This window comes from Balaenoptera ricei, chromosome 12 (genome assembly GCF_028023285.1).
Source record: "Balaenoptera ricei isolate mBalRic1 chromosome 12, mBalRic1.hap2, whole genome shotgun sequence".
In the NCBI taxonomy this organism is placed as follows: Eukaryota; Metazoa; Chordata; class Mammalia; order Artiodactyla; family Balaenopteridae; genus Balaenoptera; species Balaenoptera ricei.
This window is the reverse complement of record NC_082650.1, coordinates 53,800,900-53,826,913: the sequence shown is the minus strand read 5'-3', so window position 1 is coordinate 53,826,913 and position 26,014 is coordinate 53,800,900. Positions and strand designations below refer to the sequence as shown.

General features: G+C 45.5%; 1 long non-coding RNA gene across 1 annotated transcript; it reads right to left on the bottom strand.

Moving 5' to 3' along the window:
- Nucleotides 1–2,150: 2,150 nt before the first annotated feature.
- Nucleotides 2,151–25,047, bottom strand: LOC132376338 (uncharacterized). Its single transcript, XR_009506275.1, has 4 exons — nucleotides 24,743–25,047; nucleotides 16,454–16,575; nucleotides 5,900–5,961; nucleotides 2,151–3,208 (listed from the first exon to the last, which is right to left on the bottom strand). It is a non-coding gene; the product is annotated as an uncharacterized LOC132376338 (long non-coding RNA).
- Nucleotides 25,048–26,014: the final 967 nt, after the last annotated feature.

The window sequence follows — 26,014 nt, the reverse complement described above, 5'->3', positions numbered from 1 at the left end:
GCAGGGCCACAGGAGTCACTGATGCTGTTTGTACTTAGGGCAGACTTGCCAAAACAGCAGGGTTTTACAGCATTAAGTTACTGTCTTTTGCCTTGTCCGGAGCTTGACTCTTAAGGAGTTCTGCAGACATTTCAGGAAAGCAAGGTGGAGACAGCAAGCCTTGGAGAACTGTGGCCTGCTACGGCCCAACGTTATTCTGAATCCATCCCAGCTCAACACAATTATTAACGTCCCTGAAACCAAGCTCCCTCCAGATGCCCCTTTTCTGAAAGGCTTTCATCACTCTGGGGGTAGCCAGTTCCCCTTCAAAGAGCCTGACTGAGTTGGCAGTTCCACATGCGTTAACAGAGGGTGGGTGTCAGGCTTCAGTGGTTCCGGGTCAGCCTCAGGTCAGCAGTGCTCCAAAGAGGAAACTGAGGCAGAGAGCTCCTCACTCCCTGTCAGGACATGCCTCAGGGACCTGACAACTACAGCCGAAGGGCACAGTGATGCTCAGACAGAAGGCACTGCGCACTTGCAAAAACTCAGCTGCTATTTTGGATAAAGTGGATAAGCTCATTCCACTTTAAAACCATGGAGGGTCTGTGTTTTCTACAAAGGAGAGGAAACACATAAATGGACATCTTGTCTGCTTCGAGTACACATAAAAATTTTTTTGTTGCTTCTGAGTTTAAGGAGGTATGTTCTCTGTTTTAAATATTGCCCCATATATAGTTAACCAACATACCTGGAGACAGAGATGAAAGTTGAGAAACAGCAGTCTGTTCTACCTTTCTGTTCCCAGGCAATGTAATCCCACAAGGCACGATTCCTCTAAGAATTATCTGAAGACTTGCAATATACCCACCTGTTATACAGCTTTTGCAACCAACAGAAACCCTGTAGATTTATAGTCATGTTGCTTCAAATTGGTAGTTTTTGTCTTCTCTAGTTTTGACCTGCACATGGATTCCAGACTGAAAATTACATTTATCTGTAGCAAACCATTCAGCCCATCTTAGATAGGTTACAGCTGTTTCAACCATCCCTCCAACTTTAGTGTAATAACATCATATATTACGGTTCATCTATAGCCTGAAGAATTAGGTGCTCTTAAGAGGACTGGCAGGAAAGAAAGAAAGGGAGGGAGGGAGAGAGGGAGGGAGGGAGGAAGGAAGGAAGGGAAGAAAGAAAGAAAGAAAAGGAAGGAAGGAAGGAAGAAAAAGGAAGAAAAGGAAGGAAGAAAGGAATCTTTTAAGAGTAGCTATATAACTTAGACATGAGAGAAGCATCTCTTGAGTTCAGGTCCAAATCTTGTTCACATCAGAGGAATGAGTTAGAACGTGATCAGGTGGAGATGAGCATTGGCTGGCAGGGATGCTGAACCCCGGCTCACCATGAGTTCTGCTGAGGGCCACTGGGCTTCTCCAAAAGAGAAGCATATATTTCTTATAAACAAAAACCAGAAAAAGGCAGGGCAAAGTCTGTGCTGAAGGTGCACAGACTTCCTTCCTTCCGTATTTGGGTTTTTCTCCCTTCTAAGGGGTGTTTGAAAGTTTTTCCTGTGCTTCTAACTGAGCAGAAACCACATCACGTCTTTTGTCACCGTCTCTGCTCACCGCTGGAGACCCTGGTGGTTACAGAGGGAAAGTCCCTTTCGATGGGGGTAGAGGGTGTTGGGGGCCAGGCAGGGGGGTGGTGGGGAGAGGGGAGAGGGGAGAGGAGGGATCACTAAGGTTTCCTCCTGGCCTCTACAGTGTACCCACCCTGGCCGGTCTCTCCAATCCTCCCAGCCACAAAGCACGTCTTTTAATGCCCCTGATCACCTTGGGGTGATGGAGGAAGCCATCATTCAACGAAGGAAAGAACATCCACTTCCTGAGCTCTGTGGTTCTGGGAAGCCAGGAGAGTGGCCACGGGGACCTCTGTGTAGCCTGAGGATAGCTTATACCTGACTCCTTAGCACCTGTCCCGATGGACAGGTGACATATTGGGAGGACAAGGGGAGAGAGGCTGGGGCACAGCTATATATTTGGTTTGAGCTGTTTTAGGGCAGTCTCTGTAGTGACATTTCTTCTCTCTCTTTTTTTAAATCATGGTAAAAAAAAATACACACAAAATTTACCACTTTCACTGTTTTTAAGTGTACAGTTCAGTAGTGTTCACTCTAATCACATTGTTGTGCAAAGATCTCTAGAACGTTTTCATCTTGCAAAGCTGAAACTCTAAGCCCGTGAAACAACAGCGCCCCTTTGGCCTCCCCCTGAGCCCCTGTGCACTGACATGTCTTGATCATGAGTGCTTTTCTTTTCAGTTAAATCTATAAACTTGATTTCCGTGCCAAGACCTGTTGCAAGTTCATGCACCAGCCTCCCTGTCTAGTGAGCAGTTCAGATTCACTCGGCCATGAATATTCATCACTCACTGGGGATCACGTTCCCAAATGCTTGTTCTCAGCACTCCGGCTGGGCTTCAGCAGTTTATGGACTTGTTATTGGCACCACCAAACTGGTCAGGAATGAAAATAACAATCAACTCCTTAAATGTTTACAAGCTTCCTGGGCTATTGCACATGTAATTTCAAGCTGCCATCTTGTCTCCTCTCGCTCAGTGGAATGGAATGTCCTCTCCAGCAGCTTGGTGGCTGCAGGACGCTGGGGAGGACAAGGCCCCTTGCCCCGATTTTCTAATGGAGCCTGGGCTGCAGTCCTCTCTGGTGGCGGGTTGTTTGGGCTCTTGTTGCTCTGCACCACTTCCTCATACAAGTTACGTCTAAACAAATCCTCCCAGTAGGTTGTCCTTGGAGCCAGAGCAGGAGGCAGGTGAGTACTCTCACTCAATCAGCACGATCAGTTTGTCATTCCCTGAAAATAGAGTCGTCCCTCCAGTCTGTCCAGTCTCCCACCCCCAGCACTTGGTGGCGGGGATGGGGAGGAGGGCGCGCCTTGGAGCAAAGCCACATTCCAGGGGGAGGGTTCCTCCCACTCACCGCACTGGGCGGGCGTGTTGTGCCTCGTGCCTGCAGCCACCCTTGAAGTGTTGCTGTTACACAACAGTCATGAACTCTGGAATGTCTCTGGTCATTTACAGCGTGACTGGGTCACTCCATAAATGACATGGTCAAGCTTCAAGACCCAGAATGAGGTTGGCTTGTTTTTCAATAGACCATTTTCTCCCGCCCAGAACAAAGCTTCCAGGCTTTTACGATGTACTTCTTACTCTGAGACTCCTGAGAATGGAAATTCAGGGGAAAGAAAATACGGGAATAGATTACAAATCACACTCCAGTAGTCCTACGGATGCTTTCAAAACACTCTGAACAATTTGACCATACTATTTGCAGATAAGAAGCTTTCTAGAAATTAGCTGGGCACTTCTTAGAGTAACTTTTCATCTTCTCTCACTCCTGCCTTGACTTTTTCCTTCTTTGGTTCATTTCCTTCATGAGATAAATGACGAGAGCAACAGATTAAGGTTCCAAAGAACATAGGATTTATGAGTCATGCCTATTTTTTCTCTACTGTATTCACTTTAAATGGCATTGTTCCAGTAGAAGAAACAGAAAGTAAAATATGTACCTTAAATACTGATTTTGGTGCTTCTGTAGTACAATAATCATTATGAAAATAATGCCTCATTTGATTTATACTGTATAAGTTACTAGGGTCTGCCACCGCCATTTTCTCCTTTTATCCTCATGAATACCCTTTGAGATGGGTTCTATTATACATACAAGGAAACAGAGGCCCAGAGAGATCAAATAAATTAGGTGATGCAGGGAAAAAAACCCTTAACCCAGTTCACATCGAAAGTACTCCAAAACAGTAACTGTTCTTAAGTAACTTGCTTCATATCATCCAACTAGTAACTATGACCAGAACCTTCCTAAACCATGGCCACTAACTTCTCTCTCCACCTCAGCATAGCAATCTTAAGTCCATGAAATACAAGAGATTTAATTTTAAACATTTTCTGGAACGTCCACTTTATTATGTATTAGCTATAGAATTAGTTTGTTGAGGAGTCACTAAATGTAACTCATACAACCTTGTGGTTTTTTAACCCATTTCCCCCAAGGCGGAAAAAAAAAAAAAAAAACGCTGGGAAAATCCTCCCTACTGCTCCTCTTATTTTTAAATCATTTTATCAGAATGACTGAGTTTGGGGTGCGGGGGGCATGTTTTAAATTGTGAGGCTTTCAACCTAATAATGAAAGGTAAATACAGCGTTTTGACTCATGCATTCAATCATTTGTTCATTCAACAATATTTATTGCCTGCCTATTATACTTTAAATATTGGGCCAGGCTAAAGTATCCCAGCTGGCCAAACCAGGAATAAACCCAGGAGCAGGTACGAATAAGACCAAGACCTTGATGTCAAGGAGTTTCCTGCCTCCAGAGAGAGAGAGCTATGTACAATTTGATTGATGTTATTGGCCTCTTTCAAATAAATTAGTTCTATTAATAACTGCTAAGAGGGATCAAATTGAATTAGAAACACAAATTCCTAGCTTTCATTTGAAGCATTTAGTTTTATAGGTATTTTGGGTATCTTCTGCATATAATTCACCTTTGGCTCAAAAATGATAATTTAAGTAAGAACAGTGTACATCCTGACTATATTTGGGTTTGGATGTCTAACAGAGAATTCCATGTCCACTTTTTATATTTGTACTAGCCTCCACGGGGCAGTGCTAGAACTGAATATCAGCAAAACACATTGTTAAATCTGGCTATGCCTGCAAGGAATTTTTTTTAATTTAAAAAATTTTGTTATAAATCAGTGATAATTTAGGAGTAGGTGGTCATAGGACTACAGTATCATTTCTATATAGACCTTCAGAAATGTGAGTTTCTGGATGAGATCATAAACAAAGAGAGCTCTAAGTTGTTTGTTCTTAATATTATATAAAACACACTATGCTGAGATGTGCTAGGTTTAACTTTAACTATCCAAGCATCTCATAAGGATTCATAAAATCATGTCAGGTCATTTTTTTTCTTTCAAAAAGATGTATTCCCAGAAAAAATAGCAATAATGGTGGGGGGGTCTTGAAATGGAAGGGGCGCTATACTGGGGGGAGTTGTGGGGTATGGGGACAGGTAATCAGGACACCTGGGTCTATTCCTGGTATGGCCAGCTGGGCTACTTCAGCAAGAGGTGTAGCTTCTCCAAGTCTGTTTCCACATCTGTAAAATGTAGTAGTTAAACGTCTAAGTCCATTTCTACAAATCAATGGATGTAAAAGCTTGTTGCTCATTTTAGTAAAGCTGTATTAACGTGAAAAGATCTCAGGGAAACCTCACTCAGCTGGTGGCCTCCCTTCTAGCCATTCTGTGTTTTAGCTAAACACGGTGTTTTGGTCAGGGTGGCAAAGGAAAACAGGGTGGCGTTGCCCTGCAGCTCTTGGCTCAGAGCTTTGGGAGGTATTGATGACTCAGCACGTGGCTCTCTGCCCTGTGGTCAGGGCTGCAGGTGCCCAGGAGGGCCTCATTAGGAGGGAGCTGCCAGCACTTTGGGGCGAGGCGGGAACTTGAAATGCAGACCATTTGTAAGCACTCAGATTCCAGGATACCTTACTCAAGCTTAGCAGTGTCAACCTCCATCCCTTCATCAAACTGCCACCTTGGATAATTATGCTTCTCACATTAGTCTTGCATTTCAGTGCCATGTGGCATCCACACTTACTCTGCCCTGGTGTTGTGCAGTTTGCTTGTTGTCATCTAACCCATAAACCTGATGACAAGGCTTTTATTGCTTGGGGGTGGGAATAAGGGTGAATTGGGATATTTTTCTTAGACCCAATGAATCTGCTCTTTCAGGTCACTCAAGAGAAAAGAGAAAAAGAGAGAGAGAGAGAAAAAAAAAAAAAAAAGCAATCCAACACTCTTCCCAATTTGAGGACAAAGGAAACTTACCACCTCAAAAATATTGGTGTCAATACTAGAGTCACCCTCGGTAGACAGGGGTCTTGGAAATCCTGGAAACATTTTGTAAAGATTAATACAACACTTATTTGTATGGAAAACTATTTTTTAAGGGGGTAATAAGTTGTGAAACTACAAGGCTGTATAATCTTTAAGCTATGAGATGTTGACATAATTGTTTTGAGATCAACCAATCAGACCACACATTTCGTGCTACCAGGTTATAATGAGTGTTCATTAAACATCATGATAACAACACCCTCCTTCTTTGCTAACAAAGGGGCATTCTCTTCATGTATCACTGATAACAGGTGATGCGGCACAATTAAAGTCATCTACTCATTCCCTTTTTTCCTGATTTCTTTCAGAGCTGTCAAATGGTCAGAGAACATTTTTTCCTCCTCCTGATCTTTCCTCCTTCCTCTTTCCTTACTTCTCCTTTTTTACCTTCCTCTGGGTTGAACTAGGGTTCCTCATGTGAGGAAATGTCTCCCTCCTGACCAGTCAGGCACTTTGGGCAATGCTTGACTTTTCCAGGTCACTGGGACACCGTTGGGTGAACTGTAGTCAACATTTACGGAGTGAAATTCCAATAGCTGGAGACATCTACCCACCTCCCAATATGACCAGTTTTTCCAGAGGAGTTATTTACTCACCTTGCAGAGCTAGACAATGGAGTGAACTCTTCCACGTGTGCATGTAAATCTGGAAAAATAGCCTACTTTTGGAATATTCTAAATATCTGCTTTTATTTGCATCTATTTTAATTTATTGGTGTTTCCTATGCCTGACTGGTTCTCTGTGATTTTAGGTAAGTCACTGAACCTCTGATTTACCATTTACTTATCTCTGAAGTATCATTGGTACGAATGAGGAGCTTTAATTCTTTCATCCAATATTTATGAAACCCAAACTTTTGTGCATGATGCTGCATTTTGTGTTTTCGGAGTCACAGGACAGAACAGTGTCTGCTGCTGTTCCCTAGAATTTACAATCTAATTGGAAAGATGGACATTTACACATAAAAATAATACCAGCAGAGCAAGGCCATATGTGATTATGCCCAGTAAGACAAATGTTGTATGTACAAGGATATTCACTGCAGCATTGTTTGTTATAACAACATTTGGGGAAACGTCTAAATGTCCATTAATACAGAAGACTGGTTAAACAAAATATGATCATCTATACAGTGGAATACTATGCAGTTAGTAAAAAAGAATGGGCTGGCTCTCCATCTACTAAAATGGAAGTGCTCCAAAATACAGCTTTAAGAGAAAAAAGCAAGTGTGTAATAGTGTGGCCTGTGCTACCATTTGTGAAAAAGAAAATAATAGGCATATGATGCAAAGTCTTATGTATGCATTGGATATCTTTGAACAGATATACAGGAATCTGGAAAAAGCGAATGGCTCTTGGGAAGAGATGGGAGGCTAAGGAATGGGGAAGGAGGAAGAGCCACCTTACTTTTAGCGTCCTCTTGTCACTTGCGAATTTTCCAACCTGGTACATATATTATCAAATTTTTAAATAAAAATAATAATATTTAAGATGTGCCCTAATCCCTAACTGGAAGATCTACTGCTCTGTTCCCTTCAAGTCAGTTCCCATCTATGCTTCTAACATGTAGAGCAGGACAGAAGGGGTTTCTATAACCTGACATTCCATTAAACTTGGAGTTTTAGGGAACTGATTCAACATGATAATTCAAAAGGATGTGGGACATCGTTGAGGGAAGGAATTTGGGGAACACAGGAGAGCCAGCCAGATGTGCCCTGAGTAGAAGGTTCTTTCTTCCCTGAGGACCTCTGCTGACTCTGTCACACTTGTGGGTGTCCTTTGTCACCTGGACACCTGTGGCCAAGAAGGGGACTGACAGCCCTGGCTCCTGTCATAAGGAGGGTCATGTCTTCTTGGTTCTAAGTTCTTCCTGGCACATTCCCAGAGGGTATGGCAGCTTATCAGAACTTTGTTACCATTGGTAATAACATCTCCTAGACCAGTAGAATCTCAGAGGCAGGAAGGACTCTGGAAACTCTCCTCACCGCCCTCATCTTACAGTCAGGCCCTGGGGAAGACTGACCCGCCCATGGACACATCAGGCATCAGGCGCAGAGCTGGGATGGAGCCCTTGCTCTTCTAATCCTGAGTCCAGTGCTCTTTTTATGACACTACATAAAGTCACGGTCCCCTTGTATTTTCAGTTGGGGCGATTCTAAGGCCATGACAGCTGTTCCTCCAAAATGGATTGAACATTGTGAGGGCAAACTCGACAAGTCAGAGTCAGGGCTTCCCTAAGGCCAGGCTGCTGAGACAGGTTTCAGGGTGGGAATAAGGGGACCAGGAGATTCCCTCTTCCTGCTGGAGAGAAGGTGGGTGATCACACAGACTCCCAGCCAACAGCCAGACAGGTAGTCTTCAGGATATATACCCACCACTCCCCCCATGGATCAAGTCCAACCTAGAAGTTTCAGCGTGAAAAAATCTTCACCCCCAAGATGTAACATACCAGTTTTTCTCAGTGATGGGTTATATAAAACTTCCTACAGTCTCAGGTCTGGAAACCATACTACAGGAGCAAAGCAGTAAGGAAAATAGACAAATTTGTCCTTTATTTTTTTTCTGTTGGAAAAAGAAAACAATAAAACCTCAGTCCTTGGACTAACTTTAAAAAACATAATAAGGGCTAAATGTGCTCGTCCATTTGATACCACTTCTCTTTTTGCTATTTGTATGAGTCCCCTGTGTCTATGGGATCAAGCTAAGTCTCTGGGCATCAGAGTCCACTGGGTTGGGTTGGCAAATGGCTCATCACTCCTGGGTGCTGACCTCTAACCCTACTTAGAGTCTCACCTGTGCAGCTCTGACGGCTTTTACTTTCTATTTACTAAAATAAATTTCCTCCTTTTATGATGACTTCAGAAAATGGACTCTGGACTTGGAGTTTATAAAGACAAGAACCAGCTTATCTCCGTCCTGGCCGTGAATCACTGCCTCTTCCCACCCATTTCCACAGACACCTGAGTTAATTTAGTCTCATCTAATTCCTCCTGCTGTTCTCAGCGGGACTTCCGCCACCTCGGCAGCATGAGTCAAAACGGATCATCCGACTGCTCAACGAATGAAGGTATTTGTTTGCAGCTGAATGTTTACAACGAAAACCACCAACTATCTTGTTTTTTCATGTTGGGACAGCCCGGAAGCTGAGCTCCAGGGAGACAGCCTCTCCATTCCTGCCTAGAAGATGGGGGTCTTCTGATTTCTTGGCTTGTTTGGCTTTCGTTGAAAGGTTCGAAAGTTCTACCCCATGTCCAGTGTCTCAGGTCTCGATGAATAAAAAAGTGTCAGCACCTAAGCTAATCTTTATTCTTCATTTCCAGCCACAGCTCAAGGGTTTTGGTGTCTGTCTTTGGAAATGACTCAACTAACAAAAGGGGGGGGGGCCGGAACTGCACCACTGAATTAATTATGCTGCAACTTCAGGCTTTGTCCTGATTCATTTACTGAATCGTGTTTAATTAACAACTCAAGACGGCACTTCCTTGCAGTCGAGTTTGCGTTTCATGAGATCATAAAATTAAAGAAAAAGTCTGCCACACTCATTGCTCACCAGCCCTTGGCCCTTGCCTGACCCCAGCTGCTTTCATTCCTGAGTCCTCTCTGGCACTCCCCTGTCTAACTAGGAAAGTCTCCTAGTAGGGGCAGTGAGTGTTTGCCACTTCAGAGGTCACCTTTGGAGCACTGTCCTTGTCGCTTCTGTTCCCATGACTTTTTCCACTCTCTCTCTTCCTTTGTCTTCTCTGCATTTTTATTTGCCAGATACTGGCGGATTGTTAAGCTGCCATCACTATTTACATACAGTTCTGTTTTAGCTAATGGTCATTTTACGAATAGACACAAATAGTCACAAAGTACCTCCATGGCCTCTCTCCTTCGCCGCCATTTTTACCATCCCTTTTTCTCTTTTCTTCCTTTGCCTGAAGCAGGAGGAAGGTAGGGGAGAGGGAATTTACTCTTGTTCTAACCTAGAACCAGTCTTCAGCCCTGGCTCATTTTTCTCCCTGACTAAAAATAAAAGTTCAAGTTTACCAAATGCTTTACCAATACCAACTCATATAACTCCCAACAACTGTGTGCTTGTCCCCATTTTACCATGGAGGTGGTCTGGCTCTTAATACAGTGCTTACCCTGCCTCTCACCACCTATGTGCTGCCCAATCACCTCTTGGCCAATTAAAACACACACACACACACCCTTAAATTTAAAAATAATTCCTCTGATGTAATTTGGATCCATGGATATTAACTCCCTTCAATAAGCTGACATCTTTGAGCCTAGGCATTGTCTACGGTGGTGAAGTCTGGAGTGGAAAACACTAAAATGTTGATAAAGGGGGGGAAAGAAACAACATAAAGCTCAAAATATAAGACAGAAATGTTATATTTACCAACACCATGTAAGTTATTTTGATGATAAGACCTTATCCATTCAGAATACTGGCCTCTGATCCACCAGAAAGGGTCTCATAAAAGTTCAGTGCTAAAATCCAGCTCTCAGCTTATTAGCTGAGCCCCTCATCTAGAGTCATTTACATTCTACTCATTCTTACTTTCTACACAATTCTAAAGGGGCCAGGGATCTTCTTACCAGTCCATAGTAGAAGACTAGAGACCGCAAATCAAAAGGCAAAGCCAGAGGGAAAGACGCTAGAAGCCTGCTTCCTAGAGTGGGTAGAAGAGGTGGCTGATACCTTTGTAGGAGGAAGAGGTGCTTTACAAAGGAGCACAAGTAGATCATTTAGTGTAGGAGACGAGAGCTCTGCCCGCAGCTACCCTGACATCAAGAAACAGAGTAACTGCTCATCATCACATACCTAAGTCACCAAGACAAGGACCAACCATGACCAATTATAACATGATGAAGAGGTTCACAACTTTGTCAAGAATCCCTATACATAATGGTTAGAGTTTTATTGCCTGAAGGATATCAGTAACACCAAGATAGCAAAAATGACTCACTCCCCAAGATTTCTGGTTGGCCAAGTTTTACTTTGTGTGTTTACATGCAAGTTATCCCAGAGATAAGCCACACTGTCACTCTTAAACTAGTTTCTGATGACCATATTTTTATATCATCCAGTGACAAGTTCTCAGATTAGGCAACAATAATTACCCTTAATGCCATGAGTGTCTAAAGCACGTCTGACTATTTCAAGAGACTCTGCATTTCTGCTAGTACAGGTTTCATGAATGATTCTGGCAAGAGCTGGAGTCAGCCCAGACTGTGGTTATTTTGCATACATGAAAAGTCTGGTCATCTCTTTGAAGGGCCTGGACTGTGTCCAAAGATCCCTTCCTTTTTGCATAATGGGGCTTTACTTCCTGGATTACAAAAATATTATTTTACTAAAGAGAAAAGAACTGGACTTGTGGCATACTTTTGTGCAATAATTTAAGTTAATTCCCTGTGTTCAAAATGTACCTGTCAGTTATGAGCTGACTAAAAGAAATAATATATTTCAAAATCAACAGAATATTTTTATTCACTCTTCCAACCTACATAGAGTCAAAAGCCCAACATCATCACCACCCCAGTTTCTGGTTAAAGAGCATTCTAAGCCTTTCTATTATGGAAATTTCCAAGCATCTATAAAAGTAGAGACAATGGTATAATGAACCTCCATGTACCCATCATCCAGCTTCAACTTTTGTCACTCTTAAAGAGTACACATTAGGACTTCCCTGGTGGCACAGTGGTTAAGAATTCGCCTGCCAATGCAGGGTACACGGGTTCAAGCCCTGGTCCAGGAAGATCCCACATGCCACGGAGCAACTAAGCCCGTGAGCCACAACTACTGAGCCTGTGCTCTAGAGCCCAAAAGCCACAACTACTGAGCCCACGTGACACAACTACTGAAGCCCGCGCGCCTAGAGCCTGTGCTCCGTCTGCAATAGGAGAAGCCACCGCAATGAGAAGCCTGCACACTGCAACAAAGAGTAGCCCCTGCTCGCTGCAACTAGAGAAAGCTCGCGAGCAGCAACGAAGACGCAACGCGGCCAAAAATAAAAAAAAAAAAAAAAAAAGAGTACACCTTAGTTTCACCTACGTGAAACTCCTTCTATTTTCATTTTCCAGCAGGCTGGATATATTTGGGGTTGGCCTCCAGCAGGGCAGAGCAGCCAGGCATCCAACTACAAGGGTGACTGGGAGCATGTCAAAGGCTCTTTACCCCCCAGATGATGACTGCCATCACTGGTGCTAACATTCCTGGTGCTAACCATTGCTCTCTCTCTCTCTCTCTAAAGTTCTGTTTCAAAATGCCCTCCTGCTGGGAAATTCCTAAAAATCTTGTTAATAATTGGTTTTATCAAAGTAAGTTGGTTTTTATCAAATGATTTTTTTCTAGAAGAGAAGACTTGGGAGAGACAGTCTAACATCCCTGTAGTCTGGAGATACACAGGGCCCTTTCAGGGTGAAAGAAAATAGAATAATGTGAGGTAAGAAAGACAAATTCACAGTGCCGCCCAGGATTAGCCCTGGTAGTATTTCCTTTAAGAGAATGCCTTGGAAAAAATTCATAATTGAAACATTTTTATGACCAATAATCAGGGTTTGGGAGTAGTATAAAGGATAGTCCTTTTGTCACTTTAAAAAGATAGCTTAAAGCCACACCATTTAAAAATACTTTTTAGTTAAGGTGAAATGACATTCAAAAGTTTCCAGCCACCTCTATTTTGAGCAGCTGTGACAACTGGCTGGTCACCTTAGGAAGAATCATTTTGGTGGTCCTTTTCACTTATGTACTGTGAGAAACGGTTAGTAGGACTTTGTGTGTGTGTGCGTGTGTGTGTGGCTTAACAAAAGTGGTCCCTCTTTGGGAATTCCCTTACGGTCCAGTGGTTAGGACTCAGCGCTTTCACTGCTGAGGGCCCAGGTTCAATCCCTGGTTAGGGAACTAAGATCCCAAAAGCCACGCGGGGCGGCCAAAGGAAAAAAAAAAAAGTGGTCCCTCTTTATATATGTTTTAGGACATCCCTGCAGCAGGGAGTGGACACGTTGTCAGGACTGCCAGAGGAAAGAGACTGAGTTCTTGGTTGTTGTTCTTTGAGGTTCAGTATCATAAGAACATTTCTGATGGATGGATGTAGCCCGGATTGAGGTCAGCTGGTGAAAAAGGAGCCTAGCATTCCACCCTGTGCCTGCCCTACCCCTGGCCTTGCGAACTCAGTGGGTGTGATGAAGAGTCTGAACTGGTGACCCAGGCTTGGGTCTGTCTTGTTCAGGAGAAAGTGCGTCTGGCAGCAGCCAGACATCGCAACAGCTCTGCATCCAGCAGCAAGACCAGTAAGCCTCCTGGTTCTTAAAATTATCACAGGAAGAGACAGACTTATAGGCGGGAAGGAAAGACAGACTCATAGGCAGGACAGGGGCTCAAATCTTATCAATTTTAATGTTAAAAGAACTGTGATTATTTTGTAGCTCAAACTGGTAAAGCAGAGCGTAAGTTTCTAGGAAAAAGATTCTAGGGAAGTTTATTCGTGGGTTAATTATTTTTTCTATAGTGTGAGTTTGTAGTACATTTTTGTTTTCTTCCTTATTCTTTTTTTGGTTCTTTTAAAGTCCACCTTTTCTGCAATAAAAATGCATTGTTTTCTATTTAGGAAATATAAGGACAGTAGGAGTTTTCGCTTTTTCACCCAATTATCTTGCTGGGGTGGAATCTGCCTCTCCCACCAGGTCACCTGTCTCTCCCTCCCCCTCCCCCTCCCCCCTCCTCCCCTCCCCTTTCCTTCCCTCTGGAACACAAGAGGGCCTCCCCTAAAGGTGGGCACTCACTACCAACAAACAACTCTAGAAAGTTCCAGAGGACAGCAGGATGGGCAGTTTGGCTAGCAGACAATAAGCTTTGAGGAACAGGGAAAGCAGAACGCCATCTCCGGGAAGATGAGGGGGCGTACTGACAGCCGGGGGAAGCGAGAGATGGGGGTTGAGGGAAGGGTCAGGGCGGTCACTCTCCACAGCGGTTTGCAAATGTCCCCGGGGCCGCTCAGGCAGAGTGCAGATTTCTGGGTCTCACCCCAGACCTGGTTTGGAAGATTCGGGGTGAGGCCCAGGAATCCCCAGGTGATTCTGGCCTGAAAGTAGCCTGAGGGCCTCTCTTTAAAATCTGCGGCAAGAGAGGGAGGAGATATGGGGATGTACGTATACGTATAGCTGATGCACTTTGTTATACAGCAGAAACTAACACACCATTGTAAAGCAATTATACTCCAATAAAGATGTTAAAAATAAATAAATAAATAAATATAAAATAAAATCTGCGGCAAGGCCCAGTAAGTCCACCTGAAGAGGAAACCAAGCTGGGGTTTCGTAAGATGGTGCTCACTGTAACTCAGGAACCGCCTCCCAGCAGCGAGCAAGAAACTCACTCGTTCTGATTCCACAGAAACTCCCCGTGGACTTGGATGACGTAATGCGGTGATGACGACAGTGTCACGCTGGTTCCTGCTCCACATGCTCCTGGCTGACAACCCGAGGGCAGGACACCGTGACTTTGACGGGCATCACCCACCAAACTCCCCTGGTGGTATGCTCACTTTCCTGATGCCTTCCGGGTGGAGTCTGAGCCACGCAAAGGGGAGGAACCATCACTTGCCTTCAGTGATTGTCACCCTCCCCTTTGGGGGCAGGGTCTTGCTAGAAGGTCTAAAATATATACATATTTTTAATTTATTTTAATAAATTTATTTATTTAGTTTTGGCTGCGTTGGGTCTTCGTTGCTGCGCGTGGGCTTTTCTCTAGTTGCGGCGAGCGGGGGCTACTCTTTGTTGTGGTGCGTGGGCTGCTCATTGCGGCGGCTTCTCTTGTTGCAGAGCACAGGCTCTAGGCGCGCGGGCTTCAGTAGTTGTGGCACGTGGGCTCAGTAGTTGTGGCTCGCGGGCTCTAGAGCACAGGCTCAGTAGTTGTGATGCACGAGCTTAGCTGCTCCGTGGCATGTGAGATCTTCCTGGACCAGGGCTCGAACACGTGTCCCCTGCATTGGCAGGCGGACTCTTAACCACTGTTGTCACCAGGGAAGTCCTATACATATTTTTTAATGTGTTGCTCCTCAAAGTGCTCTACTGAGTACAATCATATCTACAGTATTGACAAGAATTCACAGGAAGTGTCCTACCGTTGACGCTTTGCACAAAGCCTGGCAGGGGTCCCTGGACTCTCTCTCTTGCTTCTTTGCCAGGCATTTCTGAATCCTGAACCACTGAGCACAGACACGGAAAAGCACCGAGTCCATGGCTGGAAAGAGCCTTCCTGCCCCTGATATTTTGTCACCAATAAGCTCTGCCTGGAATTCCCTGAGCACCGACTCCTGCTCAGCCACGTGGTGGGGGGTGGGGGTGCTTCCTGGGGAGGTAACCACGTGACTGTCCTCCGGGAGCCTCCACTGGAGGTGGAGATCAAAGGCTTAAGGAGAGCTGAGATAGGCCTCTCCAGTCTCTGTACTTGACCTTCATAGTTTCCAGGAAAACCATGATTTGTGTAATTATTTCCTCACTAGACAGTAGACTCCAGGGGGTAGGAATGGAGTTTGTCTGTATCTTCAAAGCCTAGGAGAACTCAAGGCACATCCTCAGCCTTCAGTCCCTGGCTGACGAATGAACAAATGACCCACCAGCTGGCTGAACCGTTTGCGGAGTGCTGGGAAGGGAAGTGAGAGGCGGAACCAGGGACCAGAGTGTGGGACTTAGACAACAGAAGCTCATGGAAAGTTTCTGAGCACAGGATCACATGCAGCCTTCCATGTTTCAGGAAGATGAACATGGGGCGAGGCTGATGGACAGGAGAAGGGAGGGTGTGCAGGAGGCCACCCCAGGAGGAAAGCCTCGCCCTGGACCTCCTGCCTCCCCCTCCCCAGGAACTGTCACAGAATCGGGAGTCCCATAGGTGGGTTTTCAACCACTACTGCATTAGAAGGGATAACACCACTGGAGCTGTTTTGAATACACCAAAGGAATGGGGTTGCATGGATGCATCTATGGCGATTTTGAGAGCCGTACCTGTCCACCCGGAGTTAAGGAAGCATTGCTTGGCGGTACATGCCTTTGCCATGAACTCTGTCAGGACTTCAAGTATCCTTTAGTTCCTAGAAGAGCTCATTTTCCAAACACACACTCCAGTGCCCTGAGTTAATGGGTGTACATCTCACTTTCGTGGAATATTTTACTCACTACGGATGAACAGATGATTATTATGGCTATTATTAATATTGGGCCTAATACTAGTAATAAACATGTTTCTCAGGGGCCACTGCATGGATAGCAATTAAAGCCTAAAAGAACATAGTCTCCAGAGACCTACAATACAAGCTAATCAGGCAGTTAGGGAGGATTTTTTTTTTTTAACTTTCCCCCTTAATCCCATCTTCACTGTGTGGGTGGAAATCACCCCTTGAGGGATCAGCCTTAAGGCCACATTCTGGAGCTATTTCAAAAGGGCTAAGGGGTGGCGTTGTGGGCCCAGGAGCCCTGTGAAGTAATGGCTGGTACCTGATACAGTTTCTTTTCGAGAGGCTTTGGGTGGAGGTGGCTCTTCTACCAAAACACCGCTTTGTCGCTGCCGTCGCTGTTTCTTACTCCATAATTCGTGGCAATCCTGCCATTGGGGGAGGCTGGAAAAAGACAAAAGAAAAGGGGAAATGTGGGTGGGAATGTGGTAGTGAGTAAATGGAGGAACAAGAGATTAAAATAGGAAGGCAAAGAGCAAGGGGAAATGGAAAGGAAAATATAAAAATAACCAGAAAAGTTGGTAAACAAATAGTAGCAGCGTAAATAGAATCATGGCATATGGTAGCCACCCCAGACCATTGTTACCCAATAGAAATGCAATGCGAGCCACAGGTGTAATTTTAAATTTTCTAGTAGCCACTTTAAAAAAGGTAAAAAGAAACAGGCTAAAGAATCTTAGTATTTTCTTTAACCTAATGTATCCAAAATATCATTTCAACATATAATCAATCTAAAAATTATTAATGAGATATTTGAGGGGTTTTTTTTGCTGTTGTTGCTCTAAGTCTTGGAAGTCTGCTGTTTTACCCTGACAGCATGTTTCTCTTCGAACGAGCCACGTTGCCAGGGTAGCTACTGGCTGCCATAGCGGACATCACAAATGGAGCCCCTCTGGGAAGATGCTGGTGTGCCACCAGGCTGCGGACACTGTGGGCAGCTACATGAGGAGGCCCCTCTCGGGCACTAACCACAGGAATTTAGTAGTGGGCGCCAAAGTAAAGGATAATGTCCAATGCTTGCCCCTCCCGGTGCCAGCTGAGCCGAATAAATGCTCTTCCGGTTGAGAAGGGTCAGTAATGGAAGAAATGTTGGGGCAGAGGGAGGTGAAAGCCTCTATCGGTTCAGAGATTCTGAGATTTTGTAAATCTAAGTCATGCTGTTAGGAGTATGGGCGGTCAGGGAACAGAATGACAGGCCCAGGCAGAACCAAGAGAGGAAGAGGAAATGAGGCCGGTGAGAGGGGATCTGCTACACCAGAATCTGGCGGGGAGGGATTGCTGACTTTGGGGCTTCCTTGGAGATAATCATGCCTACCTTGGGCTGGAGAGCTTGCCAAGGAAGGAAGGAGCCACCAACCACACCAGAGAGACTTATCCTTAGGGATGAAAGGAATGTCACTCAACACCCCAAGGGGAAGTGCAGACTAGTGGGCCTCCTTCGGCACAAAGACGCAGCTGGGCCACATGGCCAGTGCCCTGTCTCTAGCCACGAGGCCTTGGGGGGCTGGGGGTGTCCACTCTCCCCTACAGCTTACATAAATAGAATTTGAAATAACACATTGTAAAACGATCCAAATTATGTCAGATGACTCTAAGTGATTAAATTCGACGCGACAGAGAGGTGGGTAATGGGCAGTGGTTGCCTGCCTCCCCCACTGTCTGTATCACTGAAATGAATCAACCTTGAGACTGAGTAATGCAGGGCAGGGCCGCCCCACTTGGGCTGCTGCTTCCTAAAGAGAACTGGGATCTTTCCCACATTTCACAGGTTCAGCCAGGGGATCTCGCCACAGGTAAAAGTGCTGCTTCACGCCCTGCAACCACAAGATCTGCCTTCTGCTGCTTGGAAGGAATTTTCTGTTAAAGGCCACAGTGTGAAGTGATGCTTTAGAATTAGGCCTTTTAAAATGAACGTAGAGTTCCAGGGTCACAGGACATTGACCACTGTGACAGAGAGACTTTGGGTCAAGTGTCAGCCTATAAGCTGTGAAGATGGCACACGGTGTGGGCCTGGCAGGGCGTGATCCACTGGGTTCCTCCAGGGCCAGGGGTCCATTAGCACATTCAGGCAGCTGGTACGTTTAGGCAGCTGTTGGGTTTCAGGCCAATTTCTAAAGAAATTATACATATTTAGGCTTTGGGGGTTGGAAAATGACCATTTGACTGACTTCTTGAGAGCCCAAGGGAGACTTCGCAGTCTTGCAGTGTGGGGCAGTGCCACCCAGAGGCCCACCCCGGCCATGTTAGCTATGTACCCATTCCAGCCCAGCTTGCTTGAAAGCCACACATCTGGCAAACAAACAGGAGGGAAACATGTTCATCCTGGGTTGGCTCCACTCGTTTCTCTCCCACAGAGGAAATGGCCCACTCCCAGAGTTCAAAGCTTCCCGGCTGCTTGGGAGCTGGGACGATGTGTATCGGCTTACTGGGCTCTCTCTGCCCCGATTCTGAAAGCCCGGACGCCGAGGACAGGTATCTGCTAAGTGACGGTAAAGAATGAAGTCCGGGCTTCCCTGGTGGCGCAGTGGTTGAGAGTCTGCCTGCCAATGCAGGGGACATGGGTTCGAGCCCTGGTCTGGGAAGATCCCACATGCCGCAGAGCGGCTGGGCCCGTGAGCCACAATTACTGAGCCTGCGCGTCTGGAGCCTGTGCTCCGCAACAAGAGGCCGCGACAGTGAGAGGCCCGCGCATCGCGATGAAGAGTGGCCCCCGCTTGCCACAACTAGAGAAAGCCCTCGCACAGAAATGAAGACCCAACACAGCCATAAATAAATAAATAAATAAATAAATAAATAAAAAATTAAAAAAGGGCATTTAAAAAATATATATATAAAAAAAAGAATGAAGTCCGAGGCTGGCAACGAAGGAGCAAGGCAGGGGAAGTCTTGCTCCAGGGAGGCTGGCCGACCCGACAATTATTTTTTATGACATGGCGTATATTATGTTGATGGTTTCATTTCTGGTTATTACCTTCTATTAAAAAGCATCTTGAGTAAGATGATTATGGGGGCATCTTATTCCCACCTCAGGAATCTACTCTCAAATTTTCAGTGAACTGTTGTTTTTCCTGGACGTATTATTATGATTGTTCTTGTTGTGGTTGTGATTATGGAAACTGCTAGTTGTCAAAGGGCTCTTTTTATTAGCCATTGCTCACAACCCCATTGCTTTGAGGTAAATAGGGCACGGAGAGGTTAAGTACCCCAGGAAGTTCTCTCCTGGCCAGGGCCCACTCCTAGACTAGAGGGCCAGCATTTCGCCGGGGCCAGGGATGCCAGAGGGGGTCCCTCTCCTGCCCTCCCCAACCGCCCTGCCAGGAGCAGTCTTGGGAACTGTGAACAAATGAAGAATATGCCCAGAGCGGTGTCAGCTCCTCCTAGTTCTGGGTCCAGCTCCGGTGCCACCCTGGTGCTGGAGATTTGCCATGGATCTCCTGAGCTTTTGACTTGAGTGACTAGCCTAGTGGCAGACAGGATGGCCTAGGTTGGCCGCATTCCAGAATGAAGAGTCAGAGCTTGGAACCACAAATGTCCCTGAATCCTGAATTGGAACTAAAACACTATGGGCCGTTGTCACCTGGCTGTCCCACCAGCGCCTCAATCAATGGGTCTAAATCGGATGTATTATCTTACCCCCAAGCCAAAACTTAGCATCTCCTGAATTCTGTCAGTGGCATCTCTCAGTTACCCAGGAGAAAAAGACTTAGGTTTCTAAATAATCTAACTTTTTAAATTATAAAATTATACACTTATTGCAAAAAAATGCAGAAGCTTATAAAACAACAACTAAAAATACGCCCTGTAGCCCCAACTCCCCATCCCGCTCCTCCCAAGTACCGGTGTGTCACTCAACACTTTGTTCTCCGTATCCAAAACCAAGTTTCTTTTGTTGTGGCCATCATCTTTGACCCTACCCTTGCCTGCATCAACTCCCCCTAGTTTTTCCTTTAAGTTTCTCATATCTTTCCATCCAAATTCCTACTGATCTGCGCTCAGAATATCAGTGTTCCACAGGGAAATGAGAGAGGGCTTTGGAACCGAAAGACTTAGGTCTCCATTTCTCCACTTGAACAACTGACTTTCCTTCTTTGAGTTTCAGTTTCTTTATCTGCTCAAAGGGAACAATAATATCTGCCTTTTGAGGTTGATAAAAACGGACAAAGCTGTAAAGTGCTAGGACATAGTAGGTGCTTAATAAATGTCCACAATTAATATTCTCTTCTGAGTGGCCTTGCTGAACACTCATTTCAGTTCCCTCCGAGTTAGCCTGCATACCATGGTTGGATTCATCTTTCTTAAAACACTCCTTTTATTTTGAAAGTCTCTTGCTCATAACCTTTAAAAGGCTTCCCACTGTTTATAGTGCTGGTGACAAATAGTCTTTAACTCACACCTCAGTTCTAGTTGATTAGCAGTGTCTGCTTGAGAGGTGGCCCCTGGGCCTGGTGGGAGAGAGTGCCGGGTTAGATTAGCAATATCTGCTCTGAGAGCAAAGGCAGGGAGTAGCAGGGAGCCCTGACCTGCAGAATAAAGTCCGACCTTACTTCATGTTCTCTACCCCTTGGAGGATTCCCTCCTTACAGGCGTCATTCCTCCCTCTGGACTGGTCTCCTGATGTGCCACACATACTGTAGATCCTCTGCCAGTGAAATCTCCCCGCCAGATCTTGCTGCAGCTGGCTGACTTCCCATCACCTGAGCTCATGTGCTATCTCCCCAAAGAGGCCAAGCACTCTTTATAACACTGCCATTGGTTTTCTTCGTAGCACTTCATCTCTGTCGGAAGCAGTCCTCTTGATTTGTTTTCATGTTTATTGTCTGTCTCCCCCACAAAAACCTGAGCAACTGAAGGCAGGGACTTTCTCTTATTCACTGTGTGTCCCAAAAGCCTAGACCTGGTCTGGCACCAGCGGAAGCTCAGCGCTGGGCACTCATCGAGCCCAGGGCTCCTTCCATGACCGAATCCTGTCTTCACAAGCAGATTGTGACTGGAGGCCAAGGACTGGGTCTGATTTTTCTTGGTGCCCGCCACATGTTGTCCAGCCTGCCATATTAAATGTGCTCAATAAATCCTGGATTGGCTGATGGCTATGGCCTTCAGGGGGAATTTTACTAAGGCATGTGCACCCATGAACTGCATCAGATTCTGTGCTCAAAGGCTGTAGGTCGCACCTGTGGCCAATCTGCCTTATATAGGCCATTTTGCACGCCTGCTGGCAATTTCTCTCTGGACTATCTCCTTGGTAGTTTTCACAAAATCACTTGTTGCTGAGTTTCCTGTTTCCCAGAGACACCTGATAATGTGCTGGTTACCTGCGCCATTTACATCTTGACTCTTCTAGTTTTCTACTTTCTGTCTTAACATCATGTGTCTGCAGGAATGAAAGCATCCAAAGGGCTTAGAATATTAAAATCCATCCTGCAGAGGAATAGCACGGACCTTAGAGAATGCTGTAGAACAGAAATGATGGGTAACATGGTATGCACAATCTTTTTTTGCCAATGTGAGCTAACTTCCAAAGGACAAATGATGAAAGATTATTAAGTCCCCTGTGTTTAAATATATTTTCATTGGTCATTTTTCTACTCCCGGTCATATTGTTTTAACTGAAGTTTTTTTCTCCAGTTTATGTCTGAGATCACATAACATCAACACTGAAGAGCACATTATGACGGAGAAATGTTTTCATAGTCTGCCACCCTAACAACTGTTTTCATTTTTCTCTTGTTTCCTCCCAATCTTTCTGCATATGCGTATTTTTTCACATAGTTATAATCAGACATTTTTGAGAAAGATAAACGTTTTACTGCTAAAGCCAATAATAATAAATGTAAGAAAGCACCAAATAGTTTTACTTTCTATAATAATATGCTCATTTTTTCCCCCAAAGTCTAGGTTTTTCATTGTTGGCCTTGAACATAGTCCAGAGGTATAAAATATCAAGGAAGAAAATAATGGAAATGTCTGGTAAAGGATGCCCATACCTATACCGAATGACATTTTACTTGTTCCTGGTTTAGACACATTCTTACGGGTTGTGAAAGGTAAGACACTTCACCCTGCCCCAGTTACCATAGAATTGGTTTCCACGGGTTGAATGCCTGGAAACGATATAAGTCAATCCTTATTATTTGCAGATTCTGTATTTGCAAATTCGTCTACTTGTTAAGATTTATTTGTAATCCCAGGATCAATACTCTTGGTGCTTTTGTAGTCATCTGCGGGCACACACATGTGCAGTGCAGCAAAAATTTTGAGTCACCCAGTACGCACACTTCAGCTAAAGTTGAACAAGGCAACCTTGTCTCCTTGTTTTGGCCCTGACGCTGTAAACAAGCGACTTTTCGCAGTCTATTTATTTATTTTTAATTTTTTTATTTTTTAAATTAATTAATTAATTAATTTTTTGGCTGTGTTGGGTCTTCGTTTCTGTGCGTGGGCTTTCTCTAGTTGTGGCGAGCGGGGGCCACTCTTCATCGTGGTGCGCGGGCCTCTCACTGTCGCGGCCTCTCTTGTTGCGGAGCACGGGCTCCAGATGCGCAGGCTCAGTAATTGTGGCTCACGGGCCCAGTTGCTCCGCGGCATGTGGGATCTTCCCAGACCAGGGCTCGAACCCGCATCCCCTGCATTGGCAGGCGGATTCTCAACCACTGAGCCACCAGGGAGGCCCTTTCGCAGCCTATTTAATTCCATGTTATGTGCCTCTTGTACTTTTTGTTAGTGATTTCACTGTTTAAAAAGGCCCCAGGCACAGAGCTGAAGAGCTGCCTAGTGTTCCTAAGTGCAAGAAGGCTGTGATGTTCCTTACAGAGAAAATATGTGCGTTAGAGAAGCTTCATTCAGGCATGAGTTACAGTGCTGGGGTGCTGGCTGTGAGTTCAATGTTAATGAATCAATTTCTATTAAATCAGGTGTCTTTAAACAGAACCACACATAACACAAAGTTAGGTATTGATCAGTTGATGAACATGTTGTGACCAGAGGCTGGCAGGACCCTAACTCTGTATCTTCCCTAGGGGCAATGGTTCCATACTCATGAATTCAGTATTCCTAGCGGTCGTAGAACGTAACCACCACAAGTAACGAGAATTGACTGTGTAAACTTTTGTGTGCATTGGCATTTTTTTGAGAGGGAGAGGACTATCACTTTTATCAAATCCCCAAGGAGGCATTAAAAAAGGTTTAGTCATTGCATCAGATCCTCTATTAGAAGAGAAATAATGCTGGTCCTCTTGAAAGACCACGGGAGTGTTTTCAGATGACAGGATGGATCAGCCCCCAGACGGTTCCGGCTGTCAACTTGGTCCATGCTCGTCCCAAGGGAATGAAAAGCCAGGGTGTTCTAGGCCAAGCAAAGTCAGTCATGTTTCATAGACTTGGAATGTAGAGGCACTCTGAACCAGCTTGGAGGAATGGTGTGTTTTAGAACCCTAAAGAAACAGTGCTCACATTCGCTCCTGTCATCTACAGGAGGTGTCCTTTTAGTAAAGACAAACCAATATGTAAAATGTAAGAACATAATAACAGCTGCTGTTCATTGAATGCTTATTAGGAACTAGTATTATTGCATTTAACTCTTCCAACCATCCCAGGAGGGAGGGCATGACTAGCCCCAATTAACAGATGAGGAAAATGAGGCTCAAAGAGATCAAGCCGTTTACCCAGGTGACCCAGCTATGGCGGGAGGTGGGGCTGGGATTGGAGCTCAGCTCAGCAGAACTAAAAAGCCCACATTTCCAACCGCTGCTCAGGGGGGTCATGACTTGTTTGCCCTGATCCTCCCCGCCAAGTCCTGTAACCACGAGGAGCCCCAGCGTGCTCGAGGTGTGATGCACTTTACTCACATCTGTTCTGATCACTTCTCAGAAGCCTATCGGCCACAGTGGAGAGAAGGGTGACGCTGCACTGCAGGGTGATGAACTGTAACTGTGGCTCTTCTCATACCCTGTCGTGGTGGCAAATTCTAGGAGTTTCCAAAAATAGCATTGGGACTTCTGCTTTGCTAGAGAAGGGATTATTCTGACCTTTTGCCCAACAAGGCCCACCTCCTGAGGGTGACAATTTCACTGCTTCACATGACATTTGGTTTCCCTCACATGTGGCCAGTCGGATTATACTTACAGGAAGTCAGAGAGAACCTCTAACCTCCTCCTGCTCTATTTTTTGCTTTTCATTCTCTTTCTCTTCTACTCCTCACCCCGCCTTTGGTTTCTTGAATCTCTGAGAATCTTCTTAACCCCCTCTCCCCCGCTCGCAGCCACAGTAAGTGTGCACTGGGGAACGTGTGTCCTGGGGAGGGAAAGGTGGCCAGGTGACACGGGCCTGGCTTCCACCCACTGAGCCACCCTCTCTGCCTCTCCCCCACTTCACAGGTAGGATTGCCCCACCACCCAGTCTCAGCTTCTCGAGGGAGGCGCTGCCTGACGAAAGTCCTTTAACAGCACCATGTGCCTCCCAATCTATAAAAACTAGGTGATCACTCACCTTCCGACGAAAGTCCTTTAACAGCACCATGTGCCTCCCAATCTATAAAAACTAGGTGATCACTCACCTTCCGAGCACAGGTGCTGTGAGGATTAATTACTGTCCGGCGGTGCTTTGAGATGCTCGGATGAAAGCCTTTCTGTAGGTAATTCCTGTGGTCCTGTGTTTCTGAGCTTCCCTGCCCTGCACACTCCACCAACATGACTCTTCAGCTGCGAGGAATGTTATCAGGTTGATGAGGTACATGTGAAATAGGACCAATATTCAGGGCAGAGGCCCAAATTCCTAGCACAGGTTATGCAGAGCTGCGTCTTCTGGAAGGTGCTTGTTAAATATTGCTGGGGGGCGGGAGTCGGCCAGGTCCAGCCAAACACGACACAACAGCCTGCACACAACCTTTCAAACATGTGGTAGCATTTCAGAAATCCCTTCTTTCCAGCATCTATGCCTTGATGCTTGTAAAGTCCAACTGACTAAAGCAGTGTCCGTAAGTGGATTTTGATGGAAGTGGAAATGGCGTTGAGGGGTTCAAAGCACGGGCAACTAACGTCATTCTGCGCGAGCCTCTCTCCGAGCCGAGCCAGCCTGGCTTTCTGTGTCCTGAGCATGGCGGCTCCACACAGACGCCCACCCAGATCCTGTTCTTCAGCCGCAAAGCTCCTCTGTGTGCTTCCTTCTTTCACCAAGAGCACCATCCCTGGGAAGAAATCCCCCATCAGGTGACTCAACTGGCCCCTCGGCCTTCCTAACACCTCTTGGGCAATTCTTTCACCATAAGAGATCCCAAAATATTTTCTACTTCCACTGAAACCTCTAATTACAGAGATGTGGATGGGACTGTGGCCTCTAAATACCAAAGAGATGGAAGCCTGGGCTTTGGAGACTGGATGACACAGTTCAAATCCCTGTTCTACCACATACTAGCTGTGTGTCCTTGGGCAGGCCACTTAACCTCTCTGTGCCTTAGCTTCCTCATCTGCAAAAGTGAGCTCCTCAGCTGATGTGAGGGTTAAATGAGAGACTGTATGTAATCGTGCCCGACATGCCGTAAGCGCTCCATTCATGTTAGCTCTGCCGAAAAAGGAAGAGAGGGATGGCTGTGCTGAGTGATGATTCTAGATTTGAGAAGCTAATTTTCTTTTGTATCACTTGGCCATGTGAATTATGCTATAGCTCATGCCAGAAAACTCCAAGGTGGGGTGGGGGTGATTTTTCTGGGATGTGCTTGCCTTACTTTCCCCATGACCAGTGGGTTGGATGCCTCTTCCGGAGTCAGCCTCACCGCTGGCGTCTCTCCTCTGGATGCTGTCTCTCCTCTGCTCTCTCCAGATGCTCCTGA